The 22,488-nt window shown below is 31.6% G+C and overlaps 2 pseudogenes; one reads left to right on the forward strand and one right to left on the reverse strand.

Annotated features, from left to right (window-relative positions):
• Window positions 1–10,799: 10,799 nt before the first annotated feature.
• LOC103577104 (tyrosine-protein phosphatase non-receptor type 9-like) lies at window positions 10,800–11,457 on the reverse strand (annotated as a pseudogene).
• A 6,070-nt stretch (window positions 11,458–17,527) lies between these two features.
• Window positions 17,528–18,210, forward strand: LOC103577103 (uncharacterized; annotated as a pseudogene).
• The last annotated feature ends 4,278 nt before the right edge of the window (window positions 18,211–22,488 follow it).

The following is a 22,488-nucleotide window of genomic DNA, read 5'->3' on the forward strand; positions in this document are numbered from 1 at the left end:
AAGTATACAAGCAGCAGACGAATCGTTCCTAACTTTTGTCAGACAAGCGTCTTGATCTATTTTATGCAGATATATATGCCAATGGTGTTCATCGAAATCATCATCCCAGAGCTGATTTTTACGTAATTTGTTTGTGATTTCCTTAGAACGAAAATACACGCGGTAATTATGATCTATCAAGTCCTTCAAACTTTGGACATTTCTATGACTCGGTCTACTCAAGAGAGAAATTAGTTGACCCTGTAATACTGGATTGAAAATTAATGCAAATAACGTTGCACTTATAAAAGTGATACGCATTGAAAGTTGAAGGATTGGAGTCGACATTCCCATGTCGAGAAGAAACGCTAAGAGATCTAAAACGGTCGCACTGAAATCGTACCGGTTGTTCAGAAACATCATCAAAAAAATAATTATAAGAATGACAGATGAGATTGTTATTCTTTCCAGAGTAAAAAAACTGTCAACAACTTGATTGAGAGCTGGTACAAAACTTTGTTTTTGTGTCACTATAATGTATCCTCCTTGTTCGTAGTAAGGTATGATGTTGTAAAGTGTTTTCATTGAATAGTCAAATGGCAATGGGTCGCTAGAAGGAATTAGCAAACTTCCGCGTTTCCTTTGAAATAGATCAGGAGTAACGTTCATTGCTGACCATAAATTTTTATAGAAAAAATTAGTTTTTCGTAAATGCCTAAATTGTGGAGGCAGCTCTTCAAATATGTATCCGTTTAAAAACTCTACTTTGTTAAAAGTTACACTTGAACAAATTTGAGCGTCTGAAATGGAATAGAAATAATAATAAACTTAGGATTAATAAAAAGTTAATTGTTGTATCATTTTCATCATAACCGCACCGAAAAATTGAATTTTTGCATTGTTTAGTGAGGAAAAAGTCTGAGAGTATAAGACAATAAATGTTAAAAATTAACGCATCTGCCAATCTACACAGAAGAGAAAATTCAAATTTTCCGGTGCAGATCTAGTAAAAAAAAAGTATACACTCTACGGAGGAAGTTATAACTTCCTGACCCGCGTGCTTTCACCTTAAGCTCGTATAGGCAATCACACACGAGGGTTGAAATATCCTATTTTCCTTGCTTAGTCTATAATATACTACACGGAGAAAAAAAAAAGGACATTTTTTCCATTTTTGCATAGGCAATTTTCCAATGGATACGTAGGCATTTCTACTATGTCAACAAGGATATTTTTTCTATTTTACATAGTAAATTTACCTATGTCCACATAAGAATTGTACCAATATTAGCATGGTGCACACACACACACATACACACACACACACACGCGCGCGCGCGCGTATATCTATCACAGTGTTAGGAAAAAATCGATTTGTTTTTCTCGAAGGACATTGAAAAATCGGCATAGTATCCTTAGACAAAGACCTTGCTAAAAGATGAGCCCTTAATATTAATATTTAAGGTGCCGCTTCATGATTTTCTATTTTTTATCGGAACTTAATTCGACCTCTGTTTTATCGAAGGTCGTTTCCGTGCCCTGGAGGGTACGCACACGCTGCGAGGTCATCGCCACCTTTCGACTCAGATAATACTCTTAGTCAAAAAATATAATGAAGTGACGACTAACGTGGACATCAACCGGAGGTATAATCAAAATTCCTCATTGCACGTGGTATATAATCACAGCCAACACGAGTCCTACTACTTATGTGAGCAAAACACTACTACCATCTCAGAAAATAAAGAGACTCTGGTCGTATTAGGCTTGGACAGCCCCCCTCCCCTCCCCGTAGTGGCCGTGGTACCAGCCTCCCAGCGCTGGTCAACATGGTTGTTTAGGAATGAGTGGTGGGATACAACTTCCCCTATATCCTATGCAACGGGCTACTTCCATTTGCTGTCCTTCAAGATGATGTCAAAGTGTAAGTATGTATGTACGTATGTATATATCTGTAACTTTTGAACGGATAAACCGGGTTGGATCGTCAAGGTGTCATTCGACGCGACTTGTCAACATCTAAAACCTGTAAAAAATTGAGTTTGATCGGTACGGCTCGTTCGGAGATATTCCAAAAATAAAATTTTTTCAAAAATGTGTTTTTTTGATAAGCCAGGAAGAGCTCGAAAATATGTCTACAACAATTTTTCGAGCTCAAGGAGCTCGAAATATGCGGGAAGTTTTGGGGCTGGCCCGCAGGGTCAACCGACAGACGGATTTTCTTTTTAATGGAATAAAACTTGTTTCATTAATTCTTTTGTAAAACTTTAATCAATTGTAACGGGGTATATTGAATTATATTGTCGACAGAAATCGCGATTTTTCACTGTTGTTCATTCACCCTACCTGCAACCCCAAACGAGCATTCAATTAAGTTTTTCGACTTGTTGCCGGGCTTGATAGGTATTTAGAAAATACTCCAGGCAGGAAAGCCGGAATATTTGTTAATCAAAACACATAATTAATTTCGTTAAATCCAGGCACGGAGTCCGGATCTACTACGAAGTAGAAATTTCCAGGCAGGTTGTATGTCACTCACCGGAAAATCAATGGCGATGTAGTCAAAATTATCTAGTCATTAATATTGGGATAAAATTATGTAACGGGGTAAAATTAAACTTATTCAAGCAATTTAAATTTAAATTGTTCTTGAATTCCCCGCGGTTGGTTAGTTATCAAAAATCGATTAACCCCGTAATCTAGTTTATCGACTGGTCCCCGGAAAACGCCAATTTTGGAGACTCAGCCTCCCTCCCTAAGTAGGAACTAATAAGAGTGGGAAAATTTACGAAAATAGCCGAGGGGTCTCGGACTTAGATATTAGTGAGTGCACGAGGTGATTTTACACAGAGTCGGACGGACCGGCAACCAGACGAGCAGGAACTGCACGTGAAATACAAAGATTAATTGGTTGGAGAATTTTGTGAAAAGAACGAGTTGGAAAAGTGAGAACAGGCGAAGGAAATCGGCCGGAGGACTGGTTGGGGAAGTTAAGGACGCCACGAGATTAGAAAAGAAAGAGGTAAATAAATTGTCGGCGGTTAGCCACAATTTATTAATAATTAATTTTTATGATTACTAAGTAATTATTATTCGTGAGCAGTCGCCATTTCCGGGTCGTTCCTTATAAATAAGATTCTCGGCAGAAGCCAGAATTCTTTTATTAATTAACAACGCGGTCCGTCGGATAAAATTCTCGGCAAGGAGGCCAGAATTTTAAATATTATTAATTATAAATTGAGGAAAAATTTCTCGGCAGGAAGCCAGAAATTACAATAGTCATTAAGTTATTGTTATATGATAATTTAATCAGTATTAATTAATAAGGTAAAATAATAATAATCAATAAGACTGAGAAAATTATTTCCGTAACTAAGTGCTGTGAAAAGTGATAAGAAATTTAATATTTAACTATTTAACTTTGAGTAAAATATTGATGGCAGTAAAATTAGTAAAATTTTGTTAAGAAAAAAATCTAAAGTTTAACGTGAAGAAAGAAAGACACGAAATCGAGAGAGATAGACTAAGACGCGCGAAGTAGAGCAGGATAGCGTCAGTTACTTGAGAAAGAATTCTATTACTTGATGGGATATTTTACTGGAAAAGTTTGGTGAATTAAAATAAATGATTATATAAAAGAGGAAATTGAAATTAACTAAATTAAGTGAATCTAAAATGTTAGTGAGAAAATTTTAAGAAAATAAATTAATTAACCGTGTGTGTGTGTGTGATATAAAATGATTCCAGGGGAATTTTTAATCAATTAGTTTGAAATAAGTAGATCCAGGGGATCTGGCAAGTTGCCGATTTTGTTTTAATATTGATCCAGGGGATCAGGCCGGTGGCCATTATAGTAAGTCCAGGGGACTAAAATTTAATTAGATCCAGGGGATCAGGCCGGTGGCCGAAGTTTATTATAGTAAGTCCAGGGGACTAAAATTTTATTTAAGATCCAGGGGATCAGGCCAGGGGCCAATTAAATATTTTAATTTTATAAAGTCCAGGGGACTAAGTAATTAATGTAATAAAGTCCGGTGGACTCCGATGTAATAAAATAATTATAAGTAAAGTGAAACCCGGTGGGGTAAAATTTGTTGTGATAAATAAAATTGTTAATTATATTAATAAAAGTATTGTGTAATAACTTTAATTCCTCATCCTATCTCACTCTTATAAAATTCAACGACCCTGAAATTTTCTAAACTTAACATCTCCGGTTCTGGAAGGCCGAGTCTTATCTTCCAGTGGCGCCCTTATTAACAACAATTAATAAAGGGGCCAAACTTGGCAAGGTTGAAAATTACCCTGTTACAATTAATTATAATTAAATTAATGAACTAATTAAAATCAATTAATAAATTATAAACATTAATATGTCGTGAAGTAAATCATGAGAATTAATGTTCAAGTTTTGAGTATCGGATAGAGAGGTTGTGATAAACTCTTTTTTTTTTCCGTGTAGTATTGATAAATTTCTAAGTCGAGTATTCTAGTACATAATTTAACCGGAATGATCGATCCTTACCGTTAATAAACGACATTCTGTAGAATGTGCACACGTCACATAGTTTATCTGGAGTTTCGACTTTCTCCCACGGCTTAGGTGCTCTATCACTGAAAGGATTCATGGTGTAAATCATCGTATTGTTGTTAAATTCGTTGGGGCATAAGAAATATGATATCAAAACTTCTTGTTTCCAGAGCCATTCCAACGCTTTCCATGTATCAACACACTGGTTCCCAATAACCGAAAATGTTGTCGTGCTGCTCCAATAATTTAATTTCATCAAATGATCTTTGATGTAAGCGATTCCATGTGACCAACACTGAGAAAAACATTGTTTTTTCACAACACGAAAATGATCATTAAGTAATATTACAACTATACAATAGTTAGAGAAGCAATATAATAACATTAATTAAGTTATCATAACATTAATACGCGTGTTTTTCAATGGGACAGAAAAAATTACATTTTTATAGCTTGTCATAGCTGCAGAAACTAATACATGCATGCACTACTTACAATGTTTATCAATTTTTGCGCATGATCACAAATTTCGTTGCCACGTCAACTAGAACTTGCGCAAAAAATTTTTAAAGACATTTTTGTTGCACAGTTTTGTGCTGGTTTTATGAAAACGAATTGAATAAAACTTTTGCGTTTCTGTTTTTTGTTAAAATTACAAATTTGTCAGGTAAAATTTATGCAAGATTTTACTGCAAGTATCATATATGACTTGTACACGTTATTTCACTGGAAGAACGATTAATTCGAGCCAAATAAATAGATTCATTTGACTAAACAAAATTATTTATTTCATTTGAATACATATTTGTTTATAGTTAACAAATCTTGGTTGAAAAAAAATTCCAAATAAAGATTCGTTAACTATAAGCAAATCACTATTTCATCCGAATGAGCCATGTCTTTGTCTCAAACTGGATCCATTCAAATATGGAATTTATTTGCCTGAAACAAACCTTATTTTGCTCAAATAAATTTTTCTCTCAGTGTACATAGAAAAATGTTCTAAATATTTAATACATGACACATTGTTAAAGTAACCCGTGGACCTTTCATGAAAAACTTACGCTAGAATCTTTCATGAACTCATTTCGATATGACTTGGAGCAGATTTATTTAAGATTGTCATAGAAATAATCGAATATGTTGACTGCAATGCAAGTCGAATAAATGTAATTGTAAAAGTGCTTAAGTCATGATTTTTTTTTTACTATTCTGTACTTTTAGTCAGTATGTTCGTTAGCTAAAATATTGACACACGGAAAAAAATGAACTATATAAATCGAGAAGCGACAAGTAATATCATGATAAAATGATCAGTAAATACTATCATTCTAAATATGAATGAAATGAATTATTTTAATGAAGTTCGGCAATCTACGTCGAACATCGATTATATACCTCATTCGTAGAGATAGAATAAGATATACTGCTGGACTGCGTACACGCATCTTAGCATTTCTATTGTATTCTTGGTGATACTGCATTTTATATTCGTTCATTTTTTATATATATTTATTTTACTTAGTTGGTTTAAATAATTTACTTATTATATTTTATATTAACTTAACCACTAAATATATTTATCACGTTAATAGATACCTTGAAGCACTCGCCTATAAGTGAATCGGCTGACAAAATAACGGTCGGATAAGATGGATACAGAATTATATTTGAATCGTCCCCGTACTTCCTCCAGTTTAATTTGTCATCTATAGTGATAACAGAAATGTTACCTTTCTCATTGCCTGGCATACCATGAACGATATTAACCAAGTCTTTAGTAATAACCACAGGATTCAGTCGATCAGACAAACACATTTCTAGTAACCACCGCTATTTGAAACAAATGATATAATAAATTAATAATTCAAATATTATTTATTGCATTGTGATAACAATAAGTTACCGTGTGATTATGTGTAATCGGGAGATCGTTCACTGTTAAAGAATTTATGATATTGATTTCACTGCACTCAATGACACTTACGAACGTAAAATACCAAATAGCTCTGATTACAAACGTCATCATATTTTTTTTCAAATTACTCAAATTTCGATGTAAATGATTAGTTTGGGGTTATTCTTTTTTATTAATTTATAAAATAAAATCAATAGACGGGCGCTCGTCAAGTATAGGTCAATGCTGATTGACGTTACTCTCGTCACTCATGCAATAATATCGATAAACAAATGATGTTACCGCTTACGTTGTTGCAAAGGATACGTGGTCACTTTTCATTCGATTGTTGCATGTGCGCAAAATCGCTTTACGGGAAAATATCCTACCTTTAAAAAAATAAGTTGCCCGTAACATTTTTAGTCATATTGAAAACGTTTGAACTCCAAGGAATATGTTTGTAAATAACAAAATTCAAATTTTTGTGTCTTTAGGCATCTGAACTTTTTTTTTCAGCTCTTGACAAAATGTTTAATAATTTTGTAATTTTCAAATGTAATTTTAAAATTTTTTTACAATACCTTCATACATATATTAGTCATATATTTTAAACTTTACTTCTAGTAAAATAGTTCTTGAATGATTTTTGTAAAACTAAGTATTTCAATAAATTCATATAGGGTCAATTGAACCATTACTCTCGGGGACAGTTGAATAACACGAATCACACTGTAAGCATCAGTCATGCACGCGCATCTCGACTGAATGTAAAAAACGAGCTTAACTAACCAAGAAAAAAGAATAATTATATCGACAAAAGTTTCGAAAGTGATTTTTATAACATATAATTCTATATAAAATAATAAATATTATTAAAAGTGTTCTAATTTCAGTTTTAAGCTGTAATAAGTATTAAATTATTCATTAAAGTCATTCGTTTGTAGTTCTAATACTCTTGGTTCAATCACCCCCGCAAAGGGGACGATTGAAGCATTTGATGCAGTTGTATAATTTTGTATGTATTGTAAATCCTCATCATTTGTTATGTGCTTATGAGAAATGATAGTGTATATAATAAATTATAATTTCGTAAAAAAAAAATCAATTTGCTTTTTTTTATAAAACAAAAAATTTTGAAGTATTTTTGGTTTCATTGATCCCTCTCTCCCCTACGCGTATATAAAGAACAAAATAATACTCCTATATAATACCACATGGAAATCGGTCTGCAAATGCCATGTGGGAGCCCACGTAGCAATTTAGATTACGAATTCCCAGCAGACTTGATCAAGATTTAAGAAAAGTTCTTCTCTCTCGCGCCCAAGTGGAGCAAGATATTGTTTGTTTCACTAATACAGTAATCAGGAAAGTGGCCGAGCTTTTCTCTTAAACGAACGGACATTATCAAAAAATTAATGCGCACTTGTCTAGATCAAGCCGTAATGCATCAATGTGAAGTCTGTTGTTTGCATTCAGAGACGATGCTTCAGAGTAAAACGTAATCGAAAATATTCGATAATTCCTGTAAACGCAAAGTTAATGGCCAATGTTTATTGATGACTTCTGATGTAATCTGCAGCAAATCTCGTGCAGAATATTTACTCCAGAATTTTTAAGAAGACTCTGGAAAAATAGTAAGGAAAAGCTCGAAAGGTTTAATTTAGTAAATTACCTCAACATCATTAGTAGCTAAAGAATTAGTAATTCATAATGAATATGATTGTAATCCAATTTATTGATAATTTGATATTACAGTTACAGAGAATTCAAGATAACACTTTGTTTATTACAAAAAAATCAAATTTTAAATTACTTCCAAGCAGACAAATAAAAATTTAGGTTGAAGCAAATTAATATATGATGGAAAATTATCATCTATAATTGGTTAAATTTTATTTTTAATAACAGAGTATTTAGAATAATCGCTAAAAGGTTTTATTCTTATAAACGTCTAACAAATATTACTTATAGTATGAAACGATTTTATCTTCCAATAATGACTTCAGATGTTTTGACAGAAATAGTTTCAGATGATCTCAAAGTTCATCAGTTTGATTCAACGAAATGTGTATGAGAAACACGAAACGCTAATCCATGAATAAATATGTCGTTGCAAAAAAGCTCACGCGATATTTTAGTAGAAATTACAAATGATCAGTGAGAATAGCGATTCGTCTAACGGTAGACGCAATTGTCTCTCTTATCATTAATTTTCTCATCTCTAACTCTTTCGCACGTCTATCTAAGAAAGTTAATATTTTTTTAATTAAAACTTCGATACCAAAAATAATAATTGCCCAAGCTGACGCGAGTGTCATCGAAATGTAAACTAATTCAAAATCCTCAAGATCCAGTTGATTATGTTTCACTAATGCCTTCATTCTTTCAATTGGTGCATGTGTTATCAATTAGTATAATGCACATACTCTTATCCTACCTTTACAATTAATAACTACTCCTGACTATTGTTGCTTTGTGCAAAATCACTTTACGGGAAAATATTCTTCCTTTAAAAAAATAAGTTGCCCGTAAAATTTTCGTCATTTTGAAAACGTGTAAGCTTCAAGAAATAATGTCGTAAATAACAAAACAGTATTTTTACGTCTAAAATCTGTAGTTCAGGATCCTGAGTTTTGACTAGAATGCGATACTGGCAGTTTAAAGGCTATTCTATAAAGTTCACATTATTTCTCAAAAGATTGAGGGATTATTTTCAAGTACACGAATTTGATTTCTGACTTTCAAATCAATTCATATGCAATTAAACCTTTCTTTAAAAACTAGAAATATTTTCTAATCAAATATTTTGTCAAATCTACCATTAAAAATTTTTCAAATAGATATTTTACAAGATCATACTAATATCAATTATGTGCGCTTTATAAACTCATAGCCGACTTTTTTGCAATCAAATTTTCGACTAGGGTAAAGTCTTCAACTTTTTATGCTTTTTATTAGTAGCCGATTCAGGAGTATATATATATATATATATATATATATATATATATATATATATATATACATATATATAAGAGTGATTCATTTCCGCAAAAGTTTTTTTTTAAGTGCTCGAGCAAAATCTTATTCTACATCGAAAAAAGAAAAAAATTCTCACCAAATATGAGCTCTTAATTCCAATGCTAAGTACTTTCCATTTAATTTCAAAGATTTCCCATTTAAAATACACGTAAATTAAGTTTTTTTTTTTTAACTTTCTAATACTCAGCTGCATTTCATGATATCAACGCGGTTTTAGTCGCAATTGTAGGGCATTTGGTGTTCTTTAAAAGTGCCCATAGTTACTTAGCTGCAATTCTAGCTGTTTCACTTGTGTCTGTTGCGGAACTCATTTTTCCTATGAAATTAACCTTTATTGGCTTGCAGAACGTAAGCCAATGAAAGTACACTAAAAATGCTGATAAAAATTTTATAGAAAATTCTATTCCCTTTAAAAAAATTTTTATGAGTAAAGTCGCTAAAGTCCATGGTGCCCAAGTTATAGTCATTTTAATAATTTGAAAAATATAATATAAAAAAAAAATTACAATTGATATTTCATTTTTCAAATTATTAAAATGACTATAACTCGGAAACTATAGACTTTAGCGGCTTGACTCATAGGACTTTTTTCAAAGGGAATAAAATTTCCTATAAAATTTTTATGAGCATTTTTAGTGTACTTTCATTGGCTTACGTTCTGCAAGCCAATAAAAGTCAATTTCATAAGAAAAATGAGTTCCGCAACAGACACAAGTGAAACAGCTAGAATAACAACTAAGTAACTATGGGCACTTTTGAAGAACACCAAGTGCTCTACAATTTGCGACTAAAGCCGCGTTGATATCATGAAACGCAGCTGAGTATTAGAAAGTTAATAAAAAAAGTAATTTAATTTACGTGTATTTTAAATGGGAAATCTTTGAAATTAAATGGAAAGTACTTATCATTGGAATTAAGAGCTTATATTTGGTAAGGACTTTTTTTTTTATATAGATTGAGATTTTGCTTGAGCACTTAAAGAAAAAAAAACTTTTGCGGAAATGAATCACCTTAATGACATAGTAAAATTTCATGCCGAATTTTAACTCTGTAACACCTATATTTGAATAACGGAAGAACATGGAATTTATTAATACAAATCACTTCATGTGCTAGACAAGGATCTCTCGAAGATAACTTGGGATAAGATTCTGTAGCTTTTTTAATGTGTAATTAAAATCGTGAACAAATTTATCATAGACAATAACAAGCAACATACTAGTGATCTATTCTAAATAAAAGTAAGTTGTATGATTGAACACAGCAGATAAACAAATTTATTTATCCTAACAACTGATGTTTATTTACAATCTACTAAAATTATACTACGAACATCTAATAACTCTATTTTATTTAACGAGCCTGAAACACAGCTTCTGATCCAACACGCTTTACTGCCAAGACGAAGTCCAAGAAGTTCTCCAAATCTGAAGGAACGCCACCCTGAGGCCAATCTTTGTAAGCGAAATGTTTGATGTCGAATACGGTTCCAGTATAAGTATTAGTGAGGTGCAAAGTTGTCACCTTATAGTTACGGAAGCTTCTTATTTTCTTGGTCGTAATTTCAAGTTTAGCGAACGTCACGGTAAATTTTTCGTAAGGAATCCAATATGGGTACCACTTTCGATTGCTATTTTCATAGGCCTTCGTGAGCATGACGATAACACGAACGTGGTCTTGAAACACAGCTCGCCAGAAGTCGTGGACAGTTTTTTTTAACAGACCCTGGGCATAGATAAATTTTCTCTCGATGTTGCGTCCGTCAACGTAGCTAGCATTGATAAAGTCGTCGTGACCCTTCCGAATTAAAAGGACCACCCGGTTGTAATTGAAACAGGGCGCATCAAGATATCTGTTCTTCATATTCTTATTTTGCAGAGAAATGATGTAGAGAAATGCTAGTATGCATTATTAGTTGATGTTTGAGCTTCAAGATTTTACGGACGTTACTTTTTTGATTAGCAGTAACATAATTTTTATGAGATTGGTTTTTAGAATAAAGCGAACCCATTTTAATTAGTGTATTGTCAAGTTTAGTGTGACTTGAATCGCAGATCGGGACAGAATAATTGTTTAGGAAAAGTCAGTATTCATAATGGTCCCTGATGTCTTTCTTTATGAATCCACTATAGATGGAACGATCTCGGTCCGATACAATCACTCATACATCCCGTGAGATGTAGTATAAGATGGTGATAATGCAAGTTACAACATGGCTGATGCCCACACGTCATGGGTAGGTTTTGATCTTTTAGCTATGACTAAGTCTATACCATACTGTAGTACAGCAGTCACTTTTTCTGGTTCGACTACAATATTCTGGTTGTTACCTGTTCACTTCACTCAACTTCTTTATGGAAGTCAAGTGATACATTATCAACCAGGCATAAGAGTAATTCTAACAAAATCATCTATAATTAGACATTACGAGGAAATTATTTTTCTACGCCTCAATTTCAGTGGCCATGAGTTGACTCTAATATATCAAGGTTTAGATGGGTTAACCGTGTTCGGGCTCACGTAAATAGAATTTTTAGAAATTACATCATTACACTACGAAAAAAAATTTCGAGAAACACCTCAAATAAAATTCTGGGCCACATGAAATATTCACGCCACTATTTTAAAACGTTGATAGCATTTTAGTGGTTGGCACATAATTTTTTTTTTTTCTAATGACATTCAAAGTAAATAGACAAAATTTTCAGTTGCCTTAAAACGAACAATTTTCATTTTTGCAGGCAAAATGGGTTACCCCCAGAAAAAGGTGAAAAAATTCGATATTTTTTGAACCAGTGATCAAAAAAATCTCAAAATTAACCAGGAAACCTCTTTTGAGGGGTACTGAAAAATACCAAAAAATTAAGAAAATCGAAAACAAAAATTTTCAAACCATCCAATTTAGCGTGGAATGCCTCATTTGCATTATCCACATTCTTACTAGTATGATTTTCAAGTCGGAATTTCAAATGATATTAATTTCTGAGTTGTAACTTTATTTGTCCAATAGTATCTTAAGAAGAGTTTAATTTCACGCGCAATCTTATTCTGTTAGACTGATGGAAAAATTAACTTAATTTTACAAAAATGTTTTCTTCGAAAAACTCTCTATCAAATTATCTTGTTTTCTTTACTTAAAAAATCACTCTTAATAGTGCAGTTGGTGTGAAAATAATAATCGGTTTATTGTCAACTTTGACAGAAAATGGTCTGAATTTGATGACTTTTTTACATTAAAATATCTCAGACATGCTGTAGATGAAATGTAAAGGAAAGATCTTGGAATAAAATGGGATATAAATGAATTTTCTCTAACTTACAGTTCTCAAGATATTTATTTTTTAACGCAAAATTGAGGTACTGCGCGCGAAAAACTATAAACGAATAATTCTTGTAGGAAAATTTTCACCACTCAACATAATTAACACCTATTCTCTGACTATAAAGTCTCGCAATTAAACTTGATATATTATTCTATGTCACGCAACTCAGGTATCGTGTTTAGCTCCAAAACATAAATCTGGCAGTTGTTATCACTCACCTACTCCAACCAGTTCTGTCACTGAATGCTGGCTTTTAAAGTTCGTGTAATTTTCCATTCCGCAAAACGTTTTTTTTTTAGAAAAATAATTTTCTAAAATAAAATTTAAAAATTAATTCAAGTAAAGCATTGAAAAAATGAAGACATTATGGGTATTAATAGCTGTGATTATTGTGGCAGAGGCTAGCCCATTTTATCAATATCCAATAGATGGACGCAGACTTGCAGCCTCAGCTCCTTGTACATCCGAAAATGCTCCTGTAAGTAAACTATTACAACTACACTTAACAACACATCGTAAATTTTACACGGACAAAAAAAACTGTAGTAAATGAAGTTCAAAGTTTAATAATTAAAATAGCGTCTGTAATTAGTATTGATTTGAATAGTAAGATTGTGATTTTATAATAAATAAATAATAATTATTAATTTAATGTTAAATTACAAGTGAGATTTTTATTTTGTGATGTTTGAATGTTAACTTTTAATAATAATAATAGCTCTTATATATTCGAACATTAATTATAAATTAAAACCTAAATAAAACCTTGTCCTTAATAGAGTATAAGCAGAGCTAATATTATAAAAAATAAAAAGAGCTACCCGAAAAAAATGAATCATATACTTACTCTCTTAACATGAATCAGTGAAAACTTTATTGATTGCATTGGTGAAGCTCTATTCACTTTATAATCAGTGTATTTAAACAACAAATTAGTGGATTCTCCCTAATAAATTTGGAACTATAATTTTCACTAGCAAATTAATTATTTTTACTAATGAACTAGCGATCATATGCGTAGGTCAGCACAGTAAATATCATCAAAAAATCGGAAGGATGCAGGTTCGAGCCCAGCTCTCGCCGGGATTTTTTTATTAATTAAAATCATGTATACTTCCTCTAATCAATGATTCTAATACATTAGATCACATTTCGGATCTAATTGAAAGTGTCTTATTTATTATTTTTTTTTCGCAATATAATATTTTTTTTTCATCGATCAAATCAGTGGATTCTCATGTTGATTTTTCAATTCAGTGGATTTCATATTCACTTATTAGTTCAGTGGGTCTACATATTCACTTATAAAATCAGTAAATTCTAATATTCAGATATTTGTATAGTGAATATTTACTAATTCGGCGTGGTACGATTGTAGCATTGACAAAAAGTGAATATGCACTTGAAAATAGTGAAAAATCACTAATTCATGTTTAGAGAGTAGATTCAAAACAATTTTTTCTCGAATTATTGTATGAATTACATACATAGTGATATACGAATTATTTATGGTCATAAGTTAAAAGATATGACTTGACGTAAAAAAGTTTACAACTTCATATAATACTGTCATATATGACTACATTTGATCAATATATGACCACATATGATTTATATATGATCACATGACTTAATTACAAAAGTCTATCCCTCCATGTACAAGTACATACAATTCATATACGGTCATATATAGATATATATGACGATATAAAAAGGTTGTATTCCCACATATGGCTATATATGGATATATATGGCTATCTATAGCCATGCAAGCTTGTCGATAGTCGTAGATAGATCACATATGCCCATGTATGGTCCTGATATGCCGATATATAGCATGCATTTGGATCATCTGTGAACTATTCATGGGCATATATAAACCATATATGAGCATTTATGGTCCATTTACGGTTTTAAGTAAAAGAAATTCATGTTTATATAAGACTATACGGAGCATATATGGTCATCTATAACTATGCATAGTCCATAAATGGCCATATATGAAATCACTAGCAAACTATATATGGCACTAAGTGGTTATATATGCTCTGACCACGTCATATATGGTCATATATGATACTTAGGATGAGTAAATAATAAATTATGCAATTTAATATATGACAATATATGCCCACATATGATCATATATGGAATAAGAATAAATGTATATGCTCTTATATGGCCATATATAGTGACATATGATCATCAATAGCCATACATAAAATCATTTGGAAACTATTTATGACTTATATGTATCATATATTCCCTTTATGTATCATATATTGCCATATATGATACATATATGACTTTATATGACCATATATTATTCGTTTTTCCCGGACAAACATTCAGTATGATTAATGAATACCTTTTTTTCAATTTTTCAGTGCAGGCAAGTGATTAATTTCGAAAAATGGGTCGATGAACTTCAGACGAACATACGCAAAGAGATTGAAGATATGGTAATGTCTATGTATAACAACTTGTTTGTTCCTGAAGAAGAAATAAGACCGCCATCAACATATCTCCGGTTTGGATAAATTGATAACTACCCGAGAACTGCAAGAGTGACTCAAAATTTTTGACCACTAATAGATTTCCGCTACTTTGTCAACGAACGAAACATTTGCTGTCTATAATTAATCAACGGTTTTTAAGTATTTCTTAAGTATCAAAATTTAATCTTAAAAATTTTTTCTGCACATACCAAATGTTTCTAAAAAGTTAGTAGTTATTCGGTCCCATTTGTATTTTTCAAATTTCTTCACTGATTTATTAGTTTATGTTTAGAAACCGTAGGTTCATCTAGGCAGCTAGTTACACGCTTATAATAATGCGAGCTTGCCTTAATATTTTAAGCTTTCTTGGATCTTGATATTGTTTTTTTTCTTTATTAAAATTTAAAATTGTTACTAATTGTGTTTTGGAATAACTAAAAGTAGGTATAAGTAGTTCTAAGGTCCTTTTTGTCCTTAAAAGCAGATTTATGGCTCACTAAAGTAATTAAATTTTTTATAGGTGAAAACTCGAATACTTTTAATGCACATATTGTTGTCGAAAAATAAAACAAATGTTACTTCATCGTGATCAATTTAATTAAACGCATGTGACGCAATACGAATTTTATTTCTCTGACTGATAAATTTAGTTCTTTTATATCTTGTTAACTCAAAAGAAGAGTCTTCTACACGCTGTCTACATAGGTTTTCTATTACTAGAACATCTTGACTGGTTCTTCAAGCTAGGCTTGAACAATATGTCTATGTATAAATCATTTTCTTGGTTGGCCACGTTGCCTAACTGACTAAATATTATAATGAGACTGACGAAAATGTTTTCGTAGGAGAAGGCATTTGCATATCAGTTAAGAAATTAGACTAACAATACGGTAAGAAGTAAAATAATATGAATAATAAGATCATTCTATTATCTTGCCTTAAGAAAAGCGTAGGATTTATTTCTCAAGACGTATTTAAAACAATCTAAAAATTTGGTATTCTGTCACACGGCAACAGGCAACTCATTAAAAATCCAGCCCAAATAGTTTCTAGTGAACAAATTCAAGTGTAATCTTCAGACGGGTAAATCTCCGAACAAAGTGCGACCAGTCTAAAGGTATCTATCCTATGAGTCAACAAAGGTCAAAATAAAGCAAGCCCAATTTCTGCAAAGTCTCGAAGACACTTAAGTTCCTTTAGTCTTTGAAAGCTCCCCGACTAGAAATTATCCCCAAGCATACATTGGGTCCTCATCGGATATCGATGGGGCAAGTCCGATAGAGTTATTCCTATTAGGATATGATTGGGAACATATCGGGTAAGCCTAACATTAAAATAAACAAGTTGCGATTGGGCTTACTCGATTGGAATAAGATTGGGAACATGTTGGAAGAACCTAACGCTCAAATGAATGAATCGATAATGGGTTTATTTCGTGTATTTTGATAACCTATGTGACCTACAAAAAATCCAAACGTTAAAATGATTTTTTAAAAATAAACTATAATATTTTCATATTATCTATTATTGGTAGAATTGTAAAACGCAGAACTGCTGATCATTACTGTACTGTTAAGGACAATGTTACTCTAATATCAGTTATATAACCGCCTTTTCCTGAACCATTACTTAATAAATAAAATTTCTATAAGGTTATGACAGTTAAAAGTTTTTGGACATGAGAGAGGATTGTTCTGTCCAAAAGTGCCCATAATTAACATTTTTTCGCTATCATACTGTTTATTAACGCTTTGATTTATAGAACTATAAAACGTTTTAGTGGTATAATAAATCATTTTAGTAGTTTAATAAAACTGAGTATTATCTAGTGAGGTGTTAAAAACTATAAAATGTAATTTCTGTACAAAAGCTATTCCCTTGGAATATTCAAAATTAGTTAAAAAGTCATGAAAAAGTTTATTATTATGGGTTTCAAGCGTGATTAGAGATAACTTTTGCGGGGTATACTCAATTAGTGCACACTTAATGTTCCAATTAGCTTTATTATAGAGCATGCGTATTCCGAGACTACGGCCAAATGGTATACAAAGCAAAAAAATGTAGGGAGAAAATTAGTTAAGTAAACACTAGTCTCAAGGGTTGATTGTCTCACAATCGTTGTCTGTTTGATTTCAAAACTATCAGTGCACGTTCAGTAATAATGAATAAGTGGGTTACCTATTAGAAATTAGTAACTGCATATCAGCCAGATCGGCTAGAGTGATTTAGTTCTTCGACGTATAGCATAACAGGTAGAACCATGACCATCCGAGAGGATAGTATGGGTGCATTAGACTTTCTGATTTTTATAGAGCATCCGAGGTCACTCAGCAGCATTATCGACGAAATCATACCATAGCACTTCGCAAAGAAGCGAAATCACTCAGTTTCTTCAACCAGACCATGAGCGAAGAGCTAGACGAGAATTGCTGCACGCGGACCATACATTTCCTTCATACTGCCGAAGCTCAATGGCAACCGGACTGCATGAATGCAAATTGTGTTGACGGACATGAACATAAGTGGAAGTACATCTACACCAAAAGCCTGGGTGGAAAAAACACTGATAAATATTTACAAATGGTGAGGGTAAGAATGTAGAATTAAAAGTTGTGACATTTAGATTAGAAAATGTTAATTTTCACCGATATTAGAGTTCAAATGAAGGTACTGTAATAGAATGTGTTAATTTTAAGATAGAGACTAGAAGTTATTACGGAACCTCACTACGTTTTAACCTTATTAGTTCTAACTAACCGAAAAGGTCGAACACGCAGGATGTCAGCTTTTGAATATACTGCTTGGCCAGCTGATAACATGTGTCATAACCTAGTAGCATTTTTTAATTCTTTTCCTAATATTAACAACCGGTATACTTTTATAGAGAAACACAAATCCTCAAACGAGCTCAGTTTCATAATTGTGATTCTTATAATAATTTAAAATTATTTTTATTGTTTTCAATACATTGATACTCAGCGAAAATAACGAGAGTTTCGAGTCAAGGTTCATATAGTGAATTATAAACTATAATTAAATACAGTAAGATGATTTTCTATAGTCAGGGACTTTTCGTTGTCCTAACTCATGACGGCGACAGATTGGGTTTTCTGTTGGATCGTTTAGTGACTAATAATTAGTATATCCATAAATATATATAAAAAGTAGATTTATCTTATTTTTCACGATCAATGTGGACATTCTTCGTGATATTTATTCTTTGCAGTGTCATTTTTAACCATTCAAAGACGTGATTTCTTACAACGAGTTGCGAAAATAGTTTATTGGAATTGATCAAAGTTAATCCTAAATAACGTACTAAATTTAGTCTCTTCTTTACTAACTGAATAGTAATTCTTCGAAGTACTATAAACTAATCAATCACGCTTATAAGCATGGACATACTGTCCATAAAAAGTTTATAGCTTTTAAACATGCATTAAATAGGTGAGCTTGTAAAACTTTTTCAAAGGGACGTTTTTACGAGTTAACAGATAATTTAGTGGTTTAATAATAAGTAATGTGTATTACACGCCGAAAATACAAAAGCTCCAACGCAGCAATGAAAGGTTTAGTTTCAAAAGCCCTACTCACAGCGGATGACAGTGACTCTTATGAATGATGAGTTTTTTTAATTTGCGAGAAACAAGTGAGTTAGAAGATTGGCCTCGCGTGATAGTGGATCGATGGATTTGAAACTATCAAATGCTTTCTAGTTGGGTTGCCCTTATTTTGAAATGTGAGTTTTCGTATCAATTTTATTTCTTTACAGATAATGTAACGTGTATTATCCTGAAGCAACGTTCTGCGGACTCAATGCTTGAGGTTCAACATTTTGTCTCGATGAGTCCTAGATTAAGGAGTTAGACTGAATTTTCTTTTGTATTGAGTCCAAATATTTAAACGCGCATCAACATTTCTTTCACTTCAAAATGAAAAAAAATGCTAAACAGATAAGTAAAACTGAATGACATAATAAACTGCAATCGATAATACCACGTTATCGTACGACTGGGCCGAAATAAACAAACAATAGTCTATGACCCCCATGTAAGAATTAGGAAAATCCGAAAATAGAATTCGTAAACAATTAGTTCATCAGGGATAGAATCGTAAAATATTTCTAAGCGATGGATAGTTTAGATAGTTCAAATCTTCAACTTCTGCTTGAGATAGACTAGGCGCGACACGAGACGTATACTGGAAAGAATATTTTTCACGTCATTGCAAAATAAGGATTCTTAAAGATGCTGTATGCGCTCGAGGGGCTTGTAGATGAAAAAATCAAGCAATGACTGCGAAAGTGGAACAATCACGACGCTACTTACCTTCAAATTGCGACGGAGATACATAGAGGACAGCAAGCAATAGGGTTAATAGAAAATTTAGTGGAATATGGAGCAGATCTTAATGAAAGAGATTGTTGTACTGATGACGCCAGTAGGGTAACTACTAGACATAGACAATGTAGGGTTAGTGTTGTTTTTTAATCGGAGTGAGTAATTAGTCGCATCTAATATGGAAGTCTAAAGACTTGATATCATTAGGAATAAACCTACAGTAAAAACTTAATGCGTTTATTTATATACTATACTAATTAGCGCTTAGATTCTAGTATAGATAAAAAAAAATATAAAAAGACTCTTTAGTCTTATACACCTCCCGAGTTGATCTATCGCCGCCATTTTTGCGTGTTAAAACATCAATGGCATCCTCAAAAAGCTCGGAGATAAGAGAACACTAGGTAATGGATGAGGGCAAATGTGTATAATGTCTTGTCTCAAATCCTTAGTGTTTATAAGTGGAGAAAACCCGTATAGGTATGGAGAGAAATTGCGTCCCACCACTAACCATGAACAATCTGTAGACCAATAAAGGGAATTGGTACCATGGGGGACCTATTCCAAGCCCCACTTCAACCAGAGTCTCTCTATTTCCCTAGATGGGAGGAGTGTTTGAGTCCAAGTGAGGTCGGACTCGTGGTGGCAGTTGGTTAGGCACCCATATGCTATGCATGGCGAAAGGGTAAGCTTATGTGAGCTTTGCTCATATTTCGCTTTTATAATATATCGCGTTACTAAAACCAAAAGGGCGTATCTCAAAATATACGCCCTTTTGGTTCTGCAGAACCAAAAGGGCGTATAAAATTTTTTTTTTCCTCCAATCAATGTAAAAATATTGAAAACATTAAAATCTATGGAAAAAATGAAAAAAAAAATTTTTTTGTTTTATGCCCTTTTGGTTTTAAGCAAAATTTTTTTTAAGTCATAAGGGCGTATCCTATTTTTTCGGTTTATTATTAATTATAGGTCAGAGTAAGAAAAAAAATTATAAGGGTAATAAAAATTATCACTCCACATCTTAATTTATCTGAACAAATATTTATTTAAATAAAAAACTAAATTTCTTTATTTAATTTTGATCGAATCTTAAGTTTGTCACAATTTTTTAAATTCAACAATTGATGTAAAAAATATGTATAATTCGAGAACGAAAAAAATTCATCTAAAAAATTATAAATTCTATGAGTGCTGTGAAATTTAATTTAATCAAATTAAAAAAATGCACATTTAGATTGTTCAATTTTTCAAAGGTGCATTTTTTCATTTTTCAATCAAGGTTTCATTTTCTGTTTCCTGTTTTTTTTTTTTCTTTTTATTTTCAAAAATCAATTGCCGTTGTTCTTGAGAATTGTTATGGTTCTAGAATACCAATATATCGAAGCAAGTTTAATTACCTAAATCATTTTTGTGCATCAGGCACCGTCCCACAAAAATATTATCAATATTATTAAAGATTAATTTTCAGCGATGGTAATAGTTTATAAATTATTGTCAAGTTATGTTCTAAAAAAAATTAAAAAGTTTTTTTTTTATACTCTTAGGTACAGATGATCCTGAAGATGGAGATGGTATAGGACTAAAACCTTGATGAATTTATTTTTTCTCTATTTTTTATTTGTTTTTTCACTTAAATAAATATTTATTCATATAAATTAAATTGTGGAGTGATAATTTTTATTACCCGGGCAATTTTTTTTCGTACTCTTACCTATAATTGATAATAAATCGAAATAACAGGATACGCCCTTATGATTTTAAAAAAATTTTTTCTTAAAACCAAAAAGGCGTAAAACAAAAAAAAAATTTCTTTCGTTTTCTCCATAGATTTTAATGTTGTCAACATTTTTACATTGATCGGAGCAAAAAAGTTTTTTTATGTTGAGATACGCCCTTATGGTTTTAGTAACGCGATATGAAAACAGTTTAAACTTACCAGTATACTGCGAGAGTTTCGATTTGAAAATGATAATTTTAGTGTCCAACTTAGCAGGTTTATATAGTCATTTCAAATTGTGTGTATGTGTGTTTATATAATGAAAATAATTATTGGATAGATGTGTGCCAAAGTTCAAAAAAAACCAACAACATATTAAGTGTTATTATTTATCAACTCATCACGTGGACAAGGATAATTGTTAGACTTGATAAAATAGTCGTCGAAAACAAGGAAGCCTTGCAGTTTAACGTTAGAAATATTCAAACCACACTAAATAAATATTTTTTTTCTATTACAATGAAACGAGCGACAATTTTAACCACATTAAACGGAATTTTGTTCTTTTGACTCGTTTGTCTAGCAAATGAGTAAAAACCGAAGTTGTTATAAAAAATTTAAGAAAAACTACAGCTTATGAATGAATATTTTTATATATATGTATATATTGAGAAAAAAAATTTTTTTTTGAATCATTGCATTTTCATGTACCTAAACACTGAAACGTTTTTTGAGCAACGAAAATAAAAAAAATTTGTATATATGTAAGAAAACTATGAATTGAACTTCTGATTTATAAATAATTTAATCAATAATATTTTTCTATTAAAGTTTTTGCTACAAAAATATTGTGAGGAAAAAAAAAAAATGATGATTTAAAATTTTTATTGAAAATAAAAATACCGGCTGCGCTTTAGAAATAAAGCAGACAAATATCAAAGACACTAATAAAATCATATTATAAATCATTAAAAAGTTAATAAATATATGGATTTGGAAATAAAAAACAACGACTGAAAATATATATTTACTCAAATAATTTTTTTAACAATAAAAATAAAAAAAAAAAATGAATGAACAACATGGGAAAGAAGGATTATTTCAATCATCTTATAAAAGTTATTCGTTTATGTTCAAAATAATAAGAATGCTTTTTTGTTTGTT

The sequence above is a fragment of the Microplitis demolitor genome, chromosome 9 (genome assembly GCF_026212275.2).
Source record: "Microplitis demolitor isolate Queensland-Clemson2020A chromosome 9, iyMicDemo2.1a, whole genome shotgun sequence".
Lineage (NCBI taxonomy): Eukaryota > Metazoa > Arthropoda > Insecta > Hymenoptera > Braconidae > Microplitis > Microplitis demolitor.